The 19,789-nt window shown below is 39.7% G+C and overlaps 1 protein-coding gene across 2 annotated transcripts in view; it reads right to left on the bottom strand.

Moving 5' to 3' along the window:
* Positions 1-2,398: 2,398 nt before the first annotated feature.
* Positions 2,399-19,789, bottom strand: part of LOC144318991 (uncharacterized) — a 282,618-nt gene continuing 265,227 nt past the window's right edge. Inside the window, exons 10-13 of one of the 2 annotated variants that reach the window (XM_077906643.1) lie at positions 11,839-11,930; positions 7,134-7,302; positions 5,196-5,255; positions 2,399-2,919 (exon numbers count right to left, since the gene is read on the bottom strand). The gene's annotated coding sequence lies outside the window, so the exon portion shown is untranslated. The remainder of the gene's footprint in view (positions 2,920-5,195; positions 5,256-7,133; positions 7,303-11,838; positions 11,931-19,789) is intronic. The other variant, XR_013384932.1, reaches the window with a different exon arrangement.

The raw sequence follows: 19,789 nt of genomic DNA on the forward strand, positions 1-19,789 counted from the left end.
TCACATGTGGCCAAGTCCAGGATTAGGTGGGGTTGTTACCAAGGCACCTCACGTGCAAAATTTATGGAAGTGTCTACGTCAGCATCATGCAAGTGCTGAACCGAACAATAAGGCCCCACTTTTTGGAGTCAAATTGGAATGCTGCTTTGCTTTGGCCTGTGACCACCAACACACTGTACTGTACTCCATTCATCCCTATTAATTCACTCAACAAATACTGAGCATTTGACATGTACTAAGTACTATGCTAAATCCTCACTGAACAAAATCGACACTTTCCTGGCTTCCTATTCCCAGAAGGGAACACAAACAATAAGAAAAAAACATGGTAATTGAGACAGGGTATGGTATGTCAGAATGGGATAAACACTTTGGCTAAATAAAGAAAAGGGGTAAGGGAAACCAGCAGTGCCAGAGAGAGCTACACGGTTAGATTTATGAGGGGTATAGATTTATGAGGATCAGTGAACCTTAGTGAGAAGAAGACATTTGGGGAACTACTTGAGGGAAATGTGGAGGAAGCCAGGCAGATATTCAGTGGGAAAGCATTCCAGGCATCAGGAGAAGTCAGTGCAAAGGCCCTGAGGCACAAATGTGTTTGATGCGTTTGGAAAGTAAAGAAAAGGCGGGAGGGGAGTAAGCAGAGTGAATAAGGGAGTGTGGGACACTGATATAGTCAGAGAGATCAGGGAGCATAGGCCAGACTTGCTGTATATCGTTAAGACCTTGGATTAAATTCTGAAACAAGGAGCCACTATGCAATTTTGAGTAAAAGGATGAGATCATCTGTTCTTAGTTTAGTAGGACTACAACTAAGGCTGCTTTGTGAATGATGACTACAGGAAAGGGCAAAAGTGAAAGCAGGAAGACCAGTTAGAAAGCAATAGTGATTTTCTAAGCCAAAGACAGTGGTCGATGGACAACCATGGTAATGGAAAGCAGTTGGATTCTTGATATATTTTAAAGGTAGAGCCATCCGAATTTCCTGATGGATTAGCTACAGGTTGAAGTAGAAGGGAGTCAAAGGGAGCTTTGAGATATTTGTTCTTAGCTACTGGAAGAAGAGTATTTCCATTTTCTGAGTTGGGAATGATTATAGGTATAGCAATTTTATGGGTAAAGACTTGAATTTTGATTTCGGATAAATTAGAGATGTGTATAAGAGTTCTAATCGAACATCCTAAGAAGGGAGCTAAAATATACAGGTATAAAGCAGAAGATCCAAGCTGAAGATGAGGATTTTGGAGTCATCAGCATAAAGAGGTTATCTGAAATTCTAAAACTGGATGAGATCCTCCAAAAGGAAGAGGAGAGCCCCATAGGCTGAGGCCTGCAGCATTCTAGTGGTAAGAGAGGAGGAAAAAGAGGAAAATCAAGGAAATGGGTTTTTAAGGACCCAGGTAAAAGGGGTAATCAGATGTCAGGTGCTGTTAATAGTCAAACTGGATGAGGCTGAGAGGTCATTAGCAGATCAAACAACCTGGAGACCACCAATGACTTTTTTTTTGCACATGGAGAGGGGGAGAGGAGGGGAGAGCAGAGGGAGAGAGAGAATTTTTTTTTTTTTAAGATTTTATTTATTCATGAGACACACACACAGGCAGAGACACAGACAAAGGGAGAAGCAGGCCCCTCGAAGGGAACCTGATGTGGGACTCGATCCCAGACCCTGGGATCATGACCTGAGCCAAAGGCAGATGCTCAACTGCTGAGCCACCCAGGAATCCCAGAGAAAGAGAATCTAAAGCAGGCTCCACATTAAGTGCCGAGCCCAATGTGAGGCTTGATCTCATGACCCTGAGATCATGATCTGTAATTCAGAGTCAGACACTTAACCGACTGAACCACCAAGGTGCCCCCCCATCAGGGACTTTTGGTAAGAGCAATTTAAGTGGAGTCAGGTGAAAGGTAAAAACCTGATGAAGTGGGAGTGAGAAATAAGAGAATGGGAGACAGTAGGAATAAACAAATTTTTAAAGGTATTTTGATGTAAAGGAAAGTTAACAAAATGGTAGAGTGGCTTTCAGCAGAAGCAGTGTCAAAAAACGTATTTAAAAAAAAAAGATTAGAGAGATAAAAGATGAAAAACATAATAGTGTGTTTTTGTGCTGAAGTGAACTGGCTCTTGTCAATGTGATTTCTCTGCTGTGGCACTGTGCTATTAACATACAATTTTTACCAATTTAGGAATATCTTCATATATACAACCAATAGTTTAATGCTTTCTACAGGATAAATGAATTTAGAATTATTTTAATAGGAAAAGAACCTGGTAGAATGCAAAAAACAATTCAGAAGTTAAAAGGTAAGCCCCAAAGGCTGGGAAAGTTGGGTGGACATAGGTCAGTAATTCAAAGATTTCTCCAGAAAATGGATGAGATACAGATATCAGCAATAAAATAATAACTGTATATTAATCAAAAGTAATAAATTGCCATGTTAGAAATTCATCACCACAGGGACTATGCCATCATGGTCCCTGAGATATTGCTTAAATACCCAGTAAATACACTTGCTAACGTTTAAAAAAAAAAAAATGCTCATCTTTTTCCAAAGAAGTTCCTAAAACAGAAGTGGTATCTCTGGAACCATGCAAATACGGCCAGTGTGAACTCATGACCACCACCAATGCATGCAAGACACACCACATCAGTTCACTTTTCTAAATCAAACTTCTAATCTTGTTTCCATTAGGGTTAGGCCAAAGTCCCAGAGTGGGAGGCTTATGCAGTCTAGATCTTTCAGGGAGAGCCCAATAGCTTTAGATCTATGATGGTCCTCATGATGTGAGCTAGACAATTCAACGTGGTTGATCCGTTCAGGATGGGTGCTCAAGTTGAGAAGGCTAGAAGCTCATAAGGCTAACATTTCTTCCTACTTCGATGCATTGAGCTGTTTTTCTCAGGTCAATCTTCTATTCTAGGCAGAGAAATGGCAGGATAGGAGTCAGTGTGGGTTCCTGAGAAAACACCATTTTCCTGGTTTGGATAATTTCTCTCTTTCCCCAGATTGGCGGTGTCTGCTTCTACCTAAATGACATTCTTCCCCATATCCCTTGTTTCAGGCAGCAAGTTACACTGTGGGAACAAACTCTCAAGGAGCTCACAACACAGAAGTTTGTTTCTTGCCCGTGTTTCTTGTCAGCTGCATGTTGGAGATGGCTGTCATGCCTAGCTTCTTTACCCAAGTGGTTGGGGCTGGCCCTAACTGGCTTCATGAGAAGAGCAATACCATCTCGCCATGAAATGACCCTTCAGGTTTCTTTGGAAGTTGCATATGTCACAATGTATCTTCCAAAATGCATCACATGGCCAATTTGATGGGGTGGAGAAGTAAACTACTCATTGGAAGAAAAATCAAAGAATTGAATACAAGAGCACAATTTCCCCACACTCCCCCTCTGAGGACATTCTGGAGAAACAAAAGGTCCAGACCCTTTCCTGGAGGGGAAAGAAAAGCAGTTAGCATTTTCTTTCTTAACTCAGTTTGCTACAGCAGCAAGCACTGTGAGATTACGTAGATGCTAGAGGAAATTAGCAGGAGTGGGATCTGGCAATTCTATAATATTACTAATCAGGCTCTGATCATGCATTTAACACGTATTAACTCATCTAACCCTTAGAAGAATTCCATGAGGTAGATCCTATTTTTTTCTCCCTCTCCCCATTTTTATAGATAAAAGAATTTAGGCATAGAGATAAAGTCACTGGTTAAGAATAAACAAGTAACAAATGGTGGGTGCGGGATTTGGATCCCAGGGTCTGAGCTCTTAACTATTATCCTACGGTATTATTAGGAATTAGACCCAGGCACAGTACCTAGGGAGTCCTAATAAGAGAACGAGTGGCAATCATCCTGTTTCATTCTATAGAAGTATAAAAAGGGGATTTTCCCCCCTCTGTGTTTCTTTTGAAATGTAAAGTCTCGCTGTGCCATTTTCAGATTAAAGCCCAATTAAGGGAATAAAATACTGGTGCTATTGATTCTTCAGTAGGGAGGTTACAGCTATAATCAGTTACTCCTAGGAGCTAGTTATCTTTCTAGATGCTCAGCTGTGACCTTTTATTCATCTGTAGGGATTCCTGAGTCCACAGTCCAGGACCTAACATGTCTTGCTGTGTGCCAAGAATTACCCACAAATTATTAAGGCTGTAAGTGCAGATCCCCCAGCAAGAATTTCTACCAGTTGCCCACTTCCTTCCATCGCTCCTTCTTTTCCCTATGCCTGACATGGGTAATTGGGGTGACCTGCTGAACTAATGGAGTTTATAAAAGCCACAGTCCCAGCATGCATGGTTACCAGGACTCTTCCTATCACCTTCGATTGTACAGGGATGTGGGGGGAGGTCTGCTTTTCAGCATGAAGTGCCACACAGCCATTTCTGCATTTTTCTCCCTTACTTCATACTATGCAAACGCAGAAATCCCAATATAAACACACAGGCAGGCATGCACATGCATTCCTTCTGATCTTTTGTTTCCTAGAAGTTTCATTTTCTGGAATTTAAATGCCTTATGTTGTTGAACATAAGGCCAAGGTGAGACTGCCTCAAGTAATAGCATCCAAAGCAGGGAGAGAATGCTCCAACTTCATATATCTCATCTTTTCCTTTTTAATTGAAGTACTTAACTGCCCAGTTGAAACTTCTTTAGAAAATACTTGGTGAAAATATAAACTAAAAACGTGCTTTCTACATTCCTTTATACCACAACTCATTACATGTTCTTCCCAGAGTATCAGGATTTATCTCGCTATTAAACACCCCCTGTTTTATTGATAGGAAATAGAATATTCTGTAATTTAAATATTCTAAAGCAAAGGAATTTTTAAGAAATGTTTCAGATTTATATAGAAAATAAATTGAATCCCTACTTGGCAATTCTCACTGAAGCTGACTTCAGGTGAATCAAGGGCTTAGCTGTGAGTGGCAAAAGGTAAAAAAACTTTAGGAAGAACTACACACATATTATCTCTGTTACTTTGGAGGAAGAGAATGATTTCTTAAGAAACAAAAAGCACAAACTATGAAGGAAAAGATGGATTAATTTGGCTCATTAAAACTAACAATTTTGCTCACCAAATGATTATGTTAAAGAAGGTGAAAAGATTAACCAAAAACTGGGAGAAAATACTCACAATGCTGGGAACCAACAAAGGACTGACATGTAAAATATAAAAGAAAAACAGAACTTACCTTGGTACTTAATCCTGGAAGCCCTCTGCAAGGTGGCAACAGGAAACAGAAGTCCGAAGACTTGAAGGAAAGGAAAGATCTGTCAGGTGGAGAAGCAGAGCATGGCTGAAGAACAGAGAGAGGGGTGGAGAGGGGCTCAGGAGTACACAAAAGCAGAAGAGCAGAGTGGTATAGGTGAAGCCAATGGAAGGTTCAACTGTGCACATGTGGCTGTTATGCCAGGTGTGGGGCGTGGGGCCAGGGGGTCCTTGCCCAGAGACCACAGGTCCTCGGTAAACTAGTAGAGGAGCTCTGATAGAATCTCAGAGGGAAGGACACCTGGGGGGCTCAGCAGTTGAGCATTTCCCTTAGGCTCAGGGTGTGATCCCAGGGTCCTAGGATCGAGTCCCACATTGGGCTCCCCACAGGGAGCCTGCTTCTCCCTCTGCCTGTGTCTCTGCCTCTCTCTGTGTCTCTCATGAATAAATGAATGAATGAATGAATGAATGAATGAATGTAAAAAATATATATATCTCAGAGAGATTTTGGTTAAGGTCATGAGCTCTGGAACCAGATTACTGGATAGCTATCCTAGCTCTGCTCATTATCAGCACTTTGACTTTGGGCAAATTGCTTAGGCTTCCTGTGTATCCATCTCCCAATCTGGGAAATGGTTAACAATAGTGCCCATTAGGTGTTATTATTCTTTTCTATGCCTTCAACTTCTGGGCAGTCTGGGCATGCCTATGGATCCCTACTCAGAAAAAAATATATTTTAAATGCATAAATAAAATACCAAGGACTCCAAAAAATATCAAATACATATTAAAAAATAACTATAGGTTGCCTGGGTGGCTCAATCAGTTAAGCATCAGACTCTTGATTTTGACTCAGGTCATGATCTAAAGGTGGTAAGATGGAGCACTGAGTGGGGCTACCCACTGGGTGTGAAGCCTGCTTAAGATTCTCTCTCTCCCTCTTCTCCCCCTCACACCTCCTGCACCCCATTCCTGTGCATGTGCACTCTCAAAAAAACCCAATTATATAAAAATATTCAAACAGATACATATATTACTTTATATATATATAAAACTTATTAGATAAAAAGAGCTCTTAGCAGGAATAAGAGCTACCATAATTTTGAAGTTGTGATGACTGAAACTATTTCAAGACACAACAATTGTAATGTGATAAAAAGAAACATCAATAATATTTACAGGTTATAAAGTCCCAGATGCTGTCAATTCTACTGTGTGGTTTGTTGCCTACATTTCACAATCGAAGGAAATGTTAAATTTTGACTAGAGGTTGCAAAAAATATATGTAGGTATATAAATGTCTATCTCTCTAGATCTCCTATCTATCTCTCCTAGATAGGCAGCGCTACCTGCCTATCGAATCTGCAAGTTGAACGACTCTGAATTCTAACCACTAACCCCTTGGACACCCATAGATCCTAGGACAATACCCCTTGTCTTGGTCTGTATGGGCTCCTGTAACAGAATACCATAGACTGGTGGCTTATAGACAACAGACATGTATTTTTAAAAAATGTTTCGGGTTTTCCAAAAGTAAAATGAAGAACCATAAACCCTCTGCTGGGATAAAATATGTTTCTTGCCTTGCCTGTCATTCTTCATTTTGTGAATATGAATAAATTCTCTAATCTCTGGTAAAAGCAAAGTAAATTGTGAAACTATGACAGCAGCCCGATGGCTTAAGAAGCCCATCTTCAAACTCTGTTCCTTTCAGAACACTAGACTCTTTCAAGCTATTAATTGGTGTTTTGGGTTGAAGTCTTAGGAGCACCATTAAAGGATGCAGAAGTGAGACAGGAAAGGAAAGAGAGTCAAGAACATGTGTGTTATAGAGCAAGTTTCCACTATGAGCCATTTGGGTTTGGTCCCACTGGGGCATTACTGGAGACACTAAGGAACATGCTTTCCACCCTTTTCTCACCGAAGGAGCAAGAAAGCCAGCATCTTGACTCTCTCTCATCCATCAATGATGCTGGGCTGAGCCCAGCAGTCTTAAGTCCTTAGCACTTCCAGCCTTCTAGTCACCAATGGAGCAAGGGAAAGCTCTCAGCTGCTTGTAGTTATGTGCTCCTGCTGGAATTTTTGAGTCACTACAATTGGTGCAACATTATAAACAGACATTTAGTTCAATAATTTTGCAATACATAAAAATAATAGCTAAGTTGCTTAACTGCACTATGTCCTTTTTAAAAATTTATTTATTTATTTATTTATTTATGTATTTATTTATTTATTTATTTATTTATTTATTTATTAAAGAGAACACTAGTAGGGGGAGGGACAGAAGAAGGATAAGCAGACTCCCTGCTGAACACACAGCTGGATGCAAGGCTCCACCCTAGGACCCTGAGATCATGACCTGAGCTTAACCAGCTATGCCACCCAGACACCCCTTTCCATGTCTTTTTGTATGTTAATATATTGAATCTCTAATCTCTATCAGCTTCATAGATGTATTATTATCTGAAATTGCCTTGTTTATTTTTATAACTTGTATATTACTTATTTCACCCTGCTAGAATATACATTTCATGAAGGACTATGCCTCTTTTGTCACTATATGTAATTTATACCTTAATATAAAATATAATTCAGAAATGAGAAGAGAACCACACCCAAATATTAGGAAGTTGAAATTTTCACTTCTCAAAAGAAAAAAAATAGAATGGAAATTAGAATGTTTAGAAGTAAATGACAATGAAAACACTACATATTAATATTCATGGGATTTGGTAGTACTTAGAGGAAACTTAGATCACATATAAATATATATATTTATATATATGTATGTATGTGTATATATTCATATACATATGAATATATATATATATATATACATCAGAAACACAAAGTTTGAAGATTGAAAACTAATGAGCTAAGCATTTAACTTGAGAAACTAAGTTGGAAAAAGAATAATAAAGTGATCCTGTTCTCTCTTGTACATGAATTGTGAAGTATTGACATTCAAGAAAAGTTGATGAGACAACTCTGATGTTTTGTCTGCTTTAGCTGCTGTCCATGCGCTCCTTGCCCTTAGGCTGTGGTCTATCTGAAGGTGTGTACCATCACTCCCTATAAGAACTTGTGCTTAGTATCTTCCTTTGTATATCCTTTTGCATTTCTTTTTGTTATCTTATATCTTCACAATGTCTTCTCTAAATAGAATATAGCAAAAAAATTTTAAATAGAATATAGCAGTACTTTTTTAATGCCAGCTGAGACTATCTTAGCGATGGCAAGTTTAGCTCATTGACATTTACTGTGATTAATGGTATATTTGGATTTATTTCTTCCATATTATCTTGTATTTTCTTTGACTAATGTTTTTTCTTAGCTTTCTTTCCTTTTTTCTATTGGCTTGAGTTCTCTTCCACCTCTTTTCCACCTGACTCATTTAGAAGTTATACAGCTTGTCACTGTTTTGGAATCGGTCAGGCTTTCTGGTATATGTGTAGTCTTGCTGAGGGAAACACTTAGTGACATTATGTCCACTAATATTTATCACAGATATATATCTTTTGCTTTGTTACTCCTAAAACAGCAATTCTGGAAGGGAATATCCTTCTGTTCTGCCTGGATAGATGCAGGAAACAACGAAATGATACAAATCCCAACAGAAGACTATGAAACAACGAGGGTAATATTTGGAAACAATGAAAGCAATCAATATCTGATGATTAGTTGTTATTCTGAAAGAGGATAAATGGACTTGTTGAAAAAACATTTTCACTAATGATTTTTCTTAGGCTTATGAGCCTTTCATTTATTGCCATATAAAAAAACAATTGATTTGAATACTGGCGTAGACTTTGACCAAAACTTTCCTTAAAACAAGGTGAATTTATATTCTTTGAACTCCTAGGAACTTGTGTGCAGTCCCCCTGAAAATATATGTCTTTAATCTGTTCTAGAAATGTATTCAATCCTGGTTATTGAATACTATATTGGGTATTGCCAATAGGCATTCTCTCTGTTCTCTCCTTAACTCCTAGTAGATAATGTCAAACCTTCTCACCACATATTCCATGGTGCTTGGACTGTCTTACATATATTCCAACTCTTCAGATCTCTGAGCCACTATCTGGAAAATTGCCCAGATCTCTCTTCCTCCACATCTAATCAGCTAATTAGCCTGTTGATTGGGGTTTTAGCTTAAGCTACTATGTTTTTTATTTCTAGAAATTCTAGTTTGATTTTTCTCCATACCTGCTCATTGTTTTTTCCAGTGTCTTGTTATTTCTCAATGGGTTCTATCTCTGTCATAATTTCAAATATATGTGTGCGCACTCACACGCACACACACACCTGCATATGTATATGTGATCTCTTAAGTGTCTCAAGGGTATCACATTAAAAATAAATTCATACAGCTCTCCAATTAGTGGTACATAAGAGTCATAAATTAGCTTGGTTTGCCAAGTTGCTAGAACTGGAAGTTAAATCAGACTACTCTCTGCATTTTTTAGTTCAACTCTCTTCGTATTATCAAACCTGTTTTTCATGACAGGCATTACTTAAACCGATTCTGTAAACACTCAATTATTTAACTTGGCTAATAAAAATACTTGATTACGGCACGGTGTTTTTTTTTTAAAAAGCTTTGGAGTTAGATTGTCCCAAGTCGGAATCCCAGTTCTTTTGTTCACTAGCGTGGTAACTTTGGCCAGATTTCTTAATCTTCCTGATTGTTGGATTCTTCATATGAATAAAAAAACAGGATAAAAGATATATTTGATTGAGCTACATAAAATCTGCATGTAAAGCACTTAGCATAAAGATGGGCATATAGTATAAATTTAAGAAACACTACCTCTTCTCCTGAACAGGGATAACTTTCTGGGTCATCTAAAGCAACTCTCAAGTGATAAGTCATCTTTGTTACATTCTGAGCTAAGAGCTAAAATAATAGATTCCGATTCAATTAAAGTCAATGAAAACTAGAGCACTGATTTCATACCATATATTATGTCAACTTCTGATTTAGGCTCTTCTACTGACTAACTGGTAAGTCATGTCACCTCCTGCAGCCAGAGTTTCCTTACAATCAAGGAAGGATGATCTTTTGGCTCCTTCCTAGCCCTTAAACATTTTATAATTCGATGCATTATCAGAAATGTATAACATTCACATTCTATTTATAATCAAATGTATTTCGTAAGTAGATTCAGGAAGATATAAACATCCGTGTCTTTCCTTTTCTGGTAAGTTCCAAAGACTCAGCCTGAAATAGAATTGATGTTGAGAATGCAGAGGAGGTGGCGGAGCCACTTTGCAATTGAATGACTGCAGAGTGTCCAGTGAAATCTGACAACGACATTTCAAAAATCAATGATTCCCATCCATCTTTTATCTCCAGGGAGGTGTACTTCTTGTCAGGTGTAGCTTTGCAAGAAGGGATTGCCCAGATTTTTATAAAAAGGATGAGATACATTTGAATTGTCATGACGGAAAGAGCTTGGATCAACTGGCACTTCACTGTAACACGAGTTAATTCAAAATAGACATTTATCACCTTTATCACTTTGCTCAAGAGAATTGCAAAGCTACAAAACATGCTGGCAAAATCCCTACCCAAAGAAACAACTCCTCAGCAACCACTGAATTATTTGCTGGTGTTTTATGTGTAGAACATAGAAATATAATTCTACTCTCAATATCCCCTCGCCTGAAATATGTATTATTTGATTTTAATGTAGCAAACCTAATCTATAGGCTTCTGACAAGAAGACAAACCTCCCGCGGGCCATGTTGTCTTTGGTTTCTTTGAAACATTTGTGTTGTTTCACACTTACGTGTCTGCACAGCAGAATAATATTTGCTCTCATTCTATTCCCAAGGAAAATTTAATTGTTTTTTCAAGTCTTTCAGGGGAGAAAGTAATAATAATACAGGTAATCAAAACATGAAACAAGGTTCAATTTCACTATCATTCCCCAAGATTACTCCCAATGTAATTTGTGCCAAGAGGAACTAATTCAGTAGATAAACCCAGCAACTATATTGTATATTAGACACATCAAAACAACATTAGTTTGCAAATCACTCCTGAACCTTAATGAAATCATTTCTAGTAACAGAACATAGAATTTACAGAGGCTTCTTAGAAGAGGATGATTTTTGTCTATCTAGATTAAAATATTTCCCTAGTTAGTTGTCAGGGAGAATTAATTTATAATGAGTGTTATATAAAAAAAGGTTGAAATAGCTCCTCAGAGAGGACTATTTTATGGATTTGTAACCAGAGATGAGCAATTCAAGGCCTTTGCTAGTGTATCAGATTTATAATAAAAGGCAAGTGACAGTCTTTTGGTTTGCAGTATTTCTCAGCTTTGATTGGAAACATATTTCTGTGTAAGATTCTTTTAACTCTGCTAGCACTTTTATTCCTTTCCAAATCGGGGCTACACACAAATTTTATTTTTTCTGTGCAAGTCTTCTACGCTGCATTTAGCAGTGGTAGAATTAAGCAAGAATAAATCCCTAGTCAGCTACACAAATGAATCAAAAAAGGCAGGCTGGCCATCAGTCTAAGGGTCACATGGTCCCATTCCAAATTTCCGTCCACCTAAGGATGAATGCACATCGAGTCAGTGTATGCATGTGTGTGTGTGTGTGCACACTTGTACCTGTTGGGGGTAGGAAGGAGGAGATAGAAGCATTTCAGGTGGATGTAATGATAAATGCAAGGCTTCTGGAGTCAAGGAAACTCATGGTGTGCCTGAAAAATTGAAAAAAATTAACTTAACCAGAGTAAGGTAAAAGAAAATTTCATAAATGTATAAGGTAAAACTGAGGAGGTAAATTTGGACCAGAACCCTAGCGAGGTAAGAAAAAAAGTCATAGTTCTCTATATTTCTAATTTTAAAAGATGGCTCAGTCCTGATCTCCTAAGGATTGAGGGATATCTATTCTCAGTCACATTTCTGTGATCTTTCTTCTCCTGTGAGCATGAATTCTGGAGTATTTGTATTCCAGGAACTTTGATGAGGGACCTCTGATGTTTCATCTCTCCTAGCTGCTGCTCTCAAGACTCTCTGGCTCGGGTTTCTCTCCATGTGAAGGCCAGTAGCATCTCTCCATCCATGATGAACACTGCAGAGACAGGGACATTTTCCATAGATCTTGAGATGCAGGGCTTGGGGTGTAACATTCTAGAACACATATGTATCTGAGGTCCTGCCATGCCCATGACTGTAAATATAAGCAGAGCTCTGGCCCCTGCCATTCATGAAACCCACAACATACTGTATTTCCACTTTCACAGAAGCCAAGAATTGGTTCTTTCTAGGATTAGGTCACAATCCTTTTTTTTCTCAAAGTACTTATTTCTATTCTTTCTTACGTAGACCCATGTCTTCCAAACAAAGTTGTTCAAAGGTATTTTTGATGAGATTCTGGAGAAACAAGGGGATCTTTTTGAAGATTTATTTACTTATTTGAGAGAGGGTGAGGGAGAGGGAGAGGGAGAGGGAAAGAGAATCCTAAAGTCCTAAAGCAGACTCTGCCCTGAATGCAGATCTCAATGCTGCGCTTGATCCCAGGACCCTGAGATCATGACCTGAGCCAAAATCAAGAGTTAGCTGCTTAACCGAATGAGCCACTCAGGCACCTCAAGAAACAAAGGAATTTTTAATCCTTACTATTACTAGGGCATGCAGTCCAAAAGACAGACAGACACTTGGTTGTCCTTCCAGTAGAAGAATAAAAGGAATGTTTAGCTTTTCATTCTTTTGAGTCCTCCAGAGTAGACTTGACCTAAGACAATAAAGTAATATCTAAATGGACTCTTTTGCTATATAAGCCATCTTGATGTGTTTGGACTTTATCTTTAGGGATGTTATGGGTTGTGCATACAGAATGAGATGAGAGGAAGGAGCAAAGACCTTGGCACTAGACCCATCCTTTTGAGGGCCAGATACAAGGACTTCCAGAAAGCTCTAACTGGATGATGAAGGACCATCCAAAGTAATGACAGATGGAAACTGAGGCAAGGAGCCTGCACTAGGGCCCAAGGTACAAGGAGAAGTTAGACCCAACAGAGGAGGACCAAACACAGAAAAAAAGGGATGTGGGAAGAGCAACAGCAGGGTACATCAGGAAGAACGAGGGAGAAATCCAACCCATTAAGCTAATGAAGATGCTGGATAAGTTACTTAGGAATAAGCAGATGCTACCTTTTGACTCAGGTTCATAAAGCACCATCACAGCAGAGGTCTTGGAGCGCTCTCTCCAGGATGGGTGGGAGCTGGCAACTCTTTCTATAACTTTTGCTGCAAGTCAGAGTTGTTTCTCAGATCTAGGAGAGATACTGAGCCTCCCTATGTAAAATGAGGATAATAAAGCCTACACCATAGAGTATTTGTAAAAATGACAGATAATGTGTCTAAAGTGCCTAGCATCATTCTGGGCACAGAGTGGGCACTTGATAAATGATAGATCATCTTATTTTTCTGCGCCAGTAATTCCCCCAAGCCCACATACATACACACACAACCACATTTAATTGAATTGCCACATAAAATACAATTTTCTTTTTCTTTTATTGTTTTAATGACACGCTCTTCATTTCAACAGATTGGCCAGCAATATGTTCCCTCACAGTAAATACACTTTTCTACCAACTTCCCCTATGGAGGGCAGGTGTTTCCATGTTACTGTAAGAGAATTTTGTGGCCAGCTAACTGGAGCACACAGCCCCACATTCCACACCAGCACGAGAAATGATTTGGGGATTTTAAACTTTTCCTCAAATGAGTCATTACTGGATCAGAGACACTGAGTGAACTAAGTTTACTTTCCTCAATGCTTGATTCGGTGATTTCCCATGTGCTTTCTTCTGACTGTTCATCTTTTTTAGGGACTAAAAGTCTTCTTTTTTGAGATGACTCCAGTGGAGCTAACCAAAGAAGCTGGGAACCAAATTAGGGGAGGGGTGTTCTTCCAATGCCTGTCTCTCTGTGGATGCCACATGACCTCAACATGTGCTTTGGGGCAAAAAATGGTGCTCAACTCAGCTTTGGGAGCTTCTGAAGCAGTGTCACTTCCAAGGACAAACTGACCTCTTCTTAATCCAGTGTACTGTATGTTAAGAAAGAACAAAAGTATTTATTTGGAAATCCTTCATGTACTCAATAGATGACCACGATGAATATCAGTTACAGATACAGAAGGCATAACGGGAACAATCAATGACACCTCCCTGGACCCCCAGTGGAATCTTTAACTGCTTTTGAAGCCCTTTCAAATATTTTAATGAAATTTTTTTTTCATTGCGAAATATATCATACATATAAAAAGAATAGATGATAAAGGTACAGTTTAAAGGCTACTCATAAGGTAACCATGATGTTCACCATCCAGGGTGAAGCAATAGAGCATTGTCTTGAATGTGTCCAGTGGCACGCTGAAGTGCCTACTAGGAAATGTGTCCCCCTGCTGAGACAATGGCATTGCAGGCAATCTCTCCTTGTCCAGATGTGGGAGCTTGGAAATTGCCTTAAGAAGTCAACAAGCACAGATATTTGCAGACTAGATTTGTGGCTTCTTTGGCCATACTCCCTTAGCAACCTTCTCAGGTTGTTTGCTTCTGATCAATCCCATGTTGGAATGACCACAGCTAAAAATCTTATGTAAAACAAGAGCTATTTAGGCAGTGTGCTGGACATCCTTTTTGGACACAAATAGGTTACAAATACATCCAGTATATTGTTCCCTTGAGCCTGTGTTTCGGATGATGGGAGTATGCAGGCTGGTCACCATTGGCTCTGAGTAGCCTCATTCACGTGCCCCTATGGGCTGCACAAATATTATATTATATTCCAAGCGCATGATGTGAACAAGGTTGAAAAACACTAATCTAAGCAGTTTTACAGTTCTGGAGTTTTATTAATGATCTCTGTGCTCTGCCAATCCTGCTCTGCTTCAACTTATTGGCAGCTACCTTGAAGTCATTCAAAATAAAGGAACTGAGGGGGAAGGCTGTGTCAGCATGTGAAAAACCTGCCAAAGTATCTGAAGAGACAGATTTACCAAATGATTTGCCCCAGGCCCCAGATTTTCAGCCTGCCATGCGCTCATTCTCACAAGCTTGCACAGTGTGCCTTCCCAGCAAATGTCACCTAGATTCTGTTCCTGCAGCTTCACTTCCAGGGACTAAATCTGTATTTGTTATGATAGAGATGTTGTATCAAAGACCCAAAATAACAGCAGCTTAAAGCAGACAAGAGTTTGTGTTCCTCTTACATGACAGTTCTCACAAAGGCAATCCGAGGTGTATATGGGGTCCAGGGCCCATACTCATATTTTGTTGCTCTTCCTTCACCACCTGGCCTCTGTCTCATGGTCCATCTCCGGCTCCTGCCCTTACATCTTCCTTCCAGCCAGCTGGAGGGAGAAAAAGATGGACCTGGATGGCTCTCCCTTTCCTTTCAAAGGCATGACCCTGAAGGTGTGCTCTCTGCTTCTACTCTTTTTCCTTTCACACACCTGCACTTGGGTGTTGGGAAGTAGGGCAATATAGTCTTTACTCTGGATAGCAAAGTACCTATTTGAAGGAGGAAAAATAAGCCTACATATTCAAAGGAAAGTAGCTGTCTCTGCCACAATCCTTATGATTTTTCTGTTGATCTAGTAATTATTACATCTGCTGTTAAAAATGTTCTATGCTGGGCAGCCTGGGTGGCTCAGCGGTTTAGCGCTGCCTTCAGCCCAGGGTGTGATCCTGGAAACCCGGGATCGAGTCCCACATCGGGCTCCCTGCATGGAGCCTGCTGCTCCCTCTGCCTGTGTCTCTGCCTCTCTCTCTCTCTCCCTCTCTCTCTCTTTCTCTGTCTCTCACGAATAAATAAATAAAATATTTTTAAAAATAAATAAAAATGTTCTATGCTGGTAGATTTGTCAATTTCTCCTTGGGTTCTGTATGTTTTGATTTACATATTTCTAAGCTATAGTATTATGTGTATACTGTTAAATATGTTATATCTTCTTGGTGAAATTAACTGTTATTAATATGCTGTGATCTATATCTCTTGTAAGAGTTGGCCAAATTCTATTTTGCTTTAATTAATGTTTTTATATCCTTTTCTTGTGGTTGGGTTTCACTTTATGTATCTTTTGCTATAATTTCACTTTCAATCCTAAGCTCTTATGTTTCTTATAAACAGCATATAGCAAAAACCTTTTGATATTCAACTAACTTGTTAGTACTATACTATAATAATTTATTCATCTAGTGCTCTATGAGCATTTGGGTTGTTTCTGGTGTTTTTCTATTACAAATTGAGCTGCAATTTTTCATCGTGTGCTGACATCAATTTGTATTTTTTTTTGACATATCTTTGGAATAGATTTCCCAAAATAGGATTGATGTGAATTTTACCAGCTATTCTCCATTTGGGTCAAAGCATTTTGTCAGACCAGCAGCAGTACGTGAGAATATCTGTTTCTCCACAGCCTCACCAGCAGTGGAAAAAGAGGCACTTTGGTATTTTTACCAAGTCGGTACTATAAAGTACTATCTCCATGTACTTATATTATGACCAAAGTTCATCATCTTTCATCATTTTGCCCAATGTTAAGCAGTCATTTGCACTTATTTTATCTATGAACTGCCAGCAATATTTCAAATTAAATTTTTGGCCCGAGAATCTTAGTTTTCACATTTAAATGCAAGCACCAGTATCAGGTGACTGGTCTCTGTAGTAATGCATCTTAGAGTAGCCTGTTTCTGTTTTCCTGCTCTGCTGGAGGAGCCAGCAAAGGGTGAGACTGAAGGAGCCTTGTGAGAGGGTAGAGTTTGGCTGGTTCACTCTGTAGGCTCACCTCTTAGGGTCCACTGTCGGTAAAGCTTCCAACCTGGGGCTCCTCCTTGAACTCCAGGTGTGTTTCCTGTCCCCTTCTCACTTGTAGCTTGTTGAAAGGCAGCTTCTAGGACAGTGGGGAAGTAGGCCTTGATGCCCACAATAGCTTCTTTCAGAGCAATCCCACCATTTTTATATCAAGCCTGTCATTTTTTTTGTCTTCATTAGTTCCTCAGCTATGGTTTTAAAAAAAGAAGTGTTTGAGAAACAGTTTTAGGGATGCCTGGATGGCTCAGCAGTTGAGCGTCTGCTTTCAGCTCAGGGTGTGATCCTGGGGTCCTGGGATCAAGTTCCATATCTGACTCCTCACAGGGAGCCTGCTTCTTCCTGGGCTATGTCTCTGCCTCTCTCTCTGCATCTCTCATGAATAAATAAATAAAATCTTTAGAGAAAAAAAAGAAAAACAATTTTACTCAGCATTTTCAAGTCTTTAGACTTGTGGTCTTACAGATATGCATATGAATATTTGATTACTGTTTATTCCCTTTATTATAGAGTCAAGTTCATGGAGACAGGAGCAATAGCTTATTTGCTCACCTCTGCGCTCCCAGGGTCTAACACAGGACTAGTGCGTGCTTCATGATAATTCTTGAATGAATCTAAATGAATGTGAGCAACATAAAGCCCCTAGAGATGAACAGGACAGCAGGTGGCATCAAGAAGCAAGTGCAAACACTGGGGGCACAGAAGTACCCGAGACAGGCCAGTAGCTCGCGGACTTGAGCATTTATTCCATAAATCAATATGAAACTCAAGTCGGGGCTGATGTGGCAATTTATAAGCAATGTAGATCAATTGAAAAAGTGAATTACCCATGGCTATTGACTATAAATAAAATAATAAAGTTATTTCCATTGCCTACTTATTTACGAACTGGAGATGACATGAGAAGAAAGGAAATCTGAAGCTGGCATTGTGAAGGGAAGAAAGGAAGAAGAGACATTTGAAGAGGCCCCTCAAGAGCAGCTGAACAAGAGGCTGGGAAAAATTACAAAGAGACCGATGGCCTGCTTCCTGCCAAGATGGAATAAGGAGGACTGGATTTTTATTCCCCACCTCCTCCCAGGACACACACTCTTAAAAAATAAATAGCCAGAAAAATATATGCAAAATGTTTTTCAGATATTAGACAACACATGGAGGAGCTCAGTGTCTCTCAGAGAGGAGACAAGGAAGAGGAGCCGTACCATTATCCCAGTTTGCTGCTTGGAGATGGTTTCCAGGCCCCAGCATGGAAAGGAGAAACTCAAGTATACTCTCGAGATCTCTCTGAGTTGGGAGATGGAGGGGGCATTTCTGAAGGCCCAGGCACCTAAGGTACCAGAGAGCAGAGAACAGTGTGGAACATGACTCTGCACATCTGCATACTAACCAGTTTATGTTTGTGAGGAAACTATGTGAGGCCCGGGGGGAAAGGCTCCCAGAAAATTTGTAGGTGGAGTCATCTAGGAGCTTAACAGATCTGGGATAGATCCTGTTCCTGCAACCAGAGTAGACAAACACTGTGGCACATGGGATGATGGGCAGAGTCCTTGGAAGGCTATTATCTTAGTAGTGCATCAAAATCTGCTCCACTATAAGGGCTCCTCTGCTCCAATTCTATAAAGCTTAAAAAGCAAGCCTCAACATGATGGCTGAAGGGCTACCCAGAACATTATCCCTGTTTCTACTGGCCGTAGACAAGGTCATCCCTGACCTGAATGGGAAGCTCACTGGCATGCCTTCTGCATCCTCATCCTCAATGTGTCAGTCATGGATCTGACCTGCCACCTGGAGCAAAGCTTCCAAACACAATGACATCAAGAAGGTAATAAAGCAGGCATCAGAGGGCCCCTTCAAGGACATTTTGAACTACAGTAAGGACCAGGTTATCTCCTGTGACTTTAATAGTGACACCCACTCTTCCACCATTGATCCTGGGGCAGCCATTGCCTTCAGTGACCACTTTGTCAAGCCCATTTCTAGATATGACAATGAATTTGGCTAGAGTAACCAGATGGTGGACCTAATAGTCCACATGGCCTCTAAGGAGTAAGAGCCCACAGACCACCAGCCCCAGTGAGAGCAAGAAGAAAAGAGAGGCTCTTATTTGCTGGGGAGTCTGTGCCCCAACTCATTCCCCAACACACTGAGAATCTCCTCACCTCTACAGAGTTCCTGTTCCAGAACTCCTAAAGAAGGGGAGGGGCTTGGGGAGCTCTATCTTGTCATGCATCATCCATAAAGTATACTGCATTCCCACCCCTCCAAAAAAAATAAAAAGGCAAGCCTCAAAATGATTCAAAAATTTCCAAGTAATTACCTGGATCCTAGCACAAAGTTCAGAGGTATATTTTTAAATAAAAGACCATGAGAGACTCCTAACTCTGGGAAACAAATAAGGGGTAGTGAGTGGGGGGATGGAGCGACTGGGGGACGGGCACTGAGGGGGGGCACTTGGTGGGATGAACACTGGGTGTTATACTATATGTTGGCAAATCAAACTCCAATAAAAATATACATAAAAATAATAATAAAAGAATATTCAGCACCCAGCAAAGTAAAATTAAAAACATGTGGCAACCAGTCAAAAATTATCAGTTATTCAAAGAAGCAAGAAAATGTGACCTATAATGAGAAGAAAAATTATCTTATCAAACTGACCCATAAATAACAAAGATGATGGAATTGGTACCAAGTATATTAAAACCGTTACTACAGCTATAATTTATATTTCAAG

The sequence above is a fragment of the Canis aureus genome, chromosome 1 (assembly GCF_053574225.1).
Source record: "Canis aureus isolate CA01 chromosome 1, VMU_Caureus_v.1.0, whole genome shotgun sequence".
NCBI classification, from domain to species: domain Eukaryota; kingdom Metazoa; phylum Chordata; class Mammalia; order Carnivora; family Canidae; genus Canis; species Canis aureus.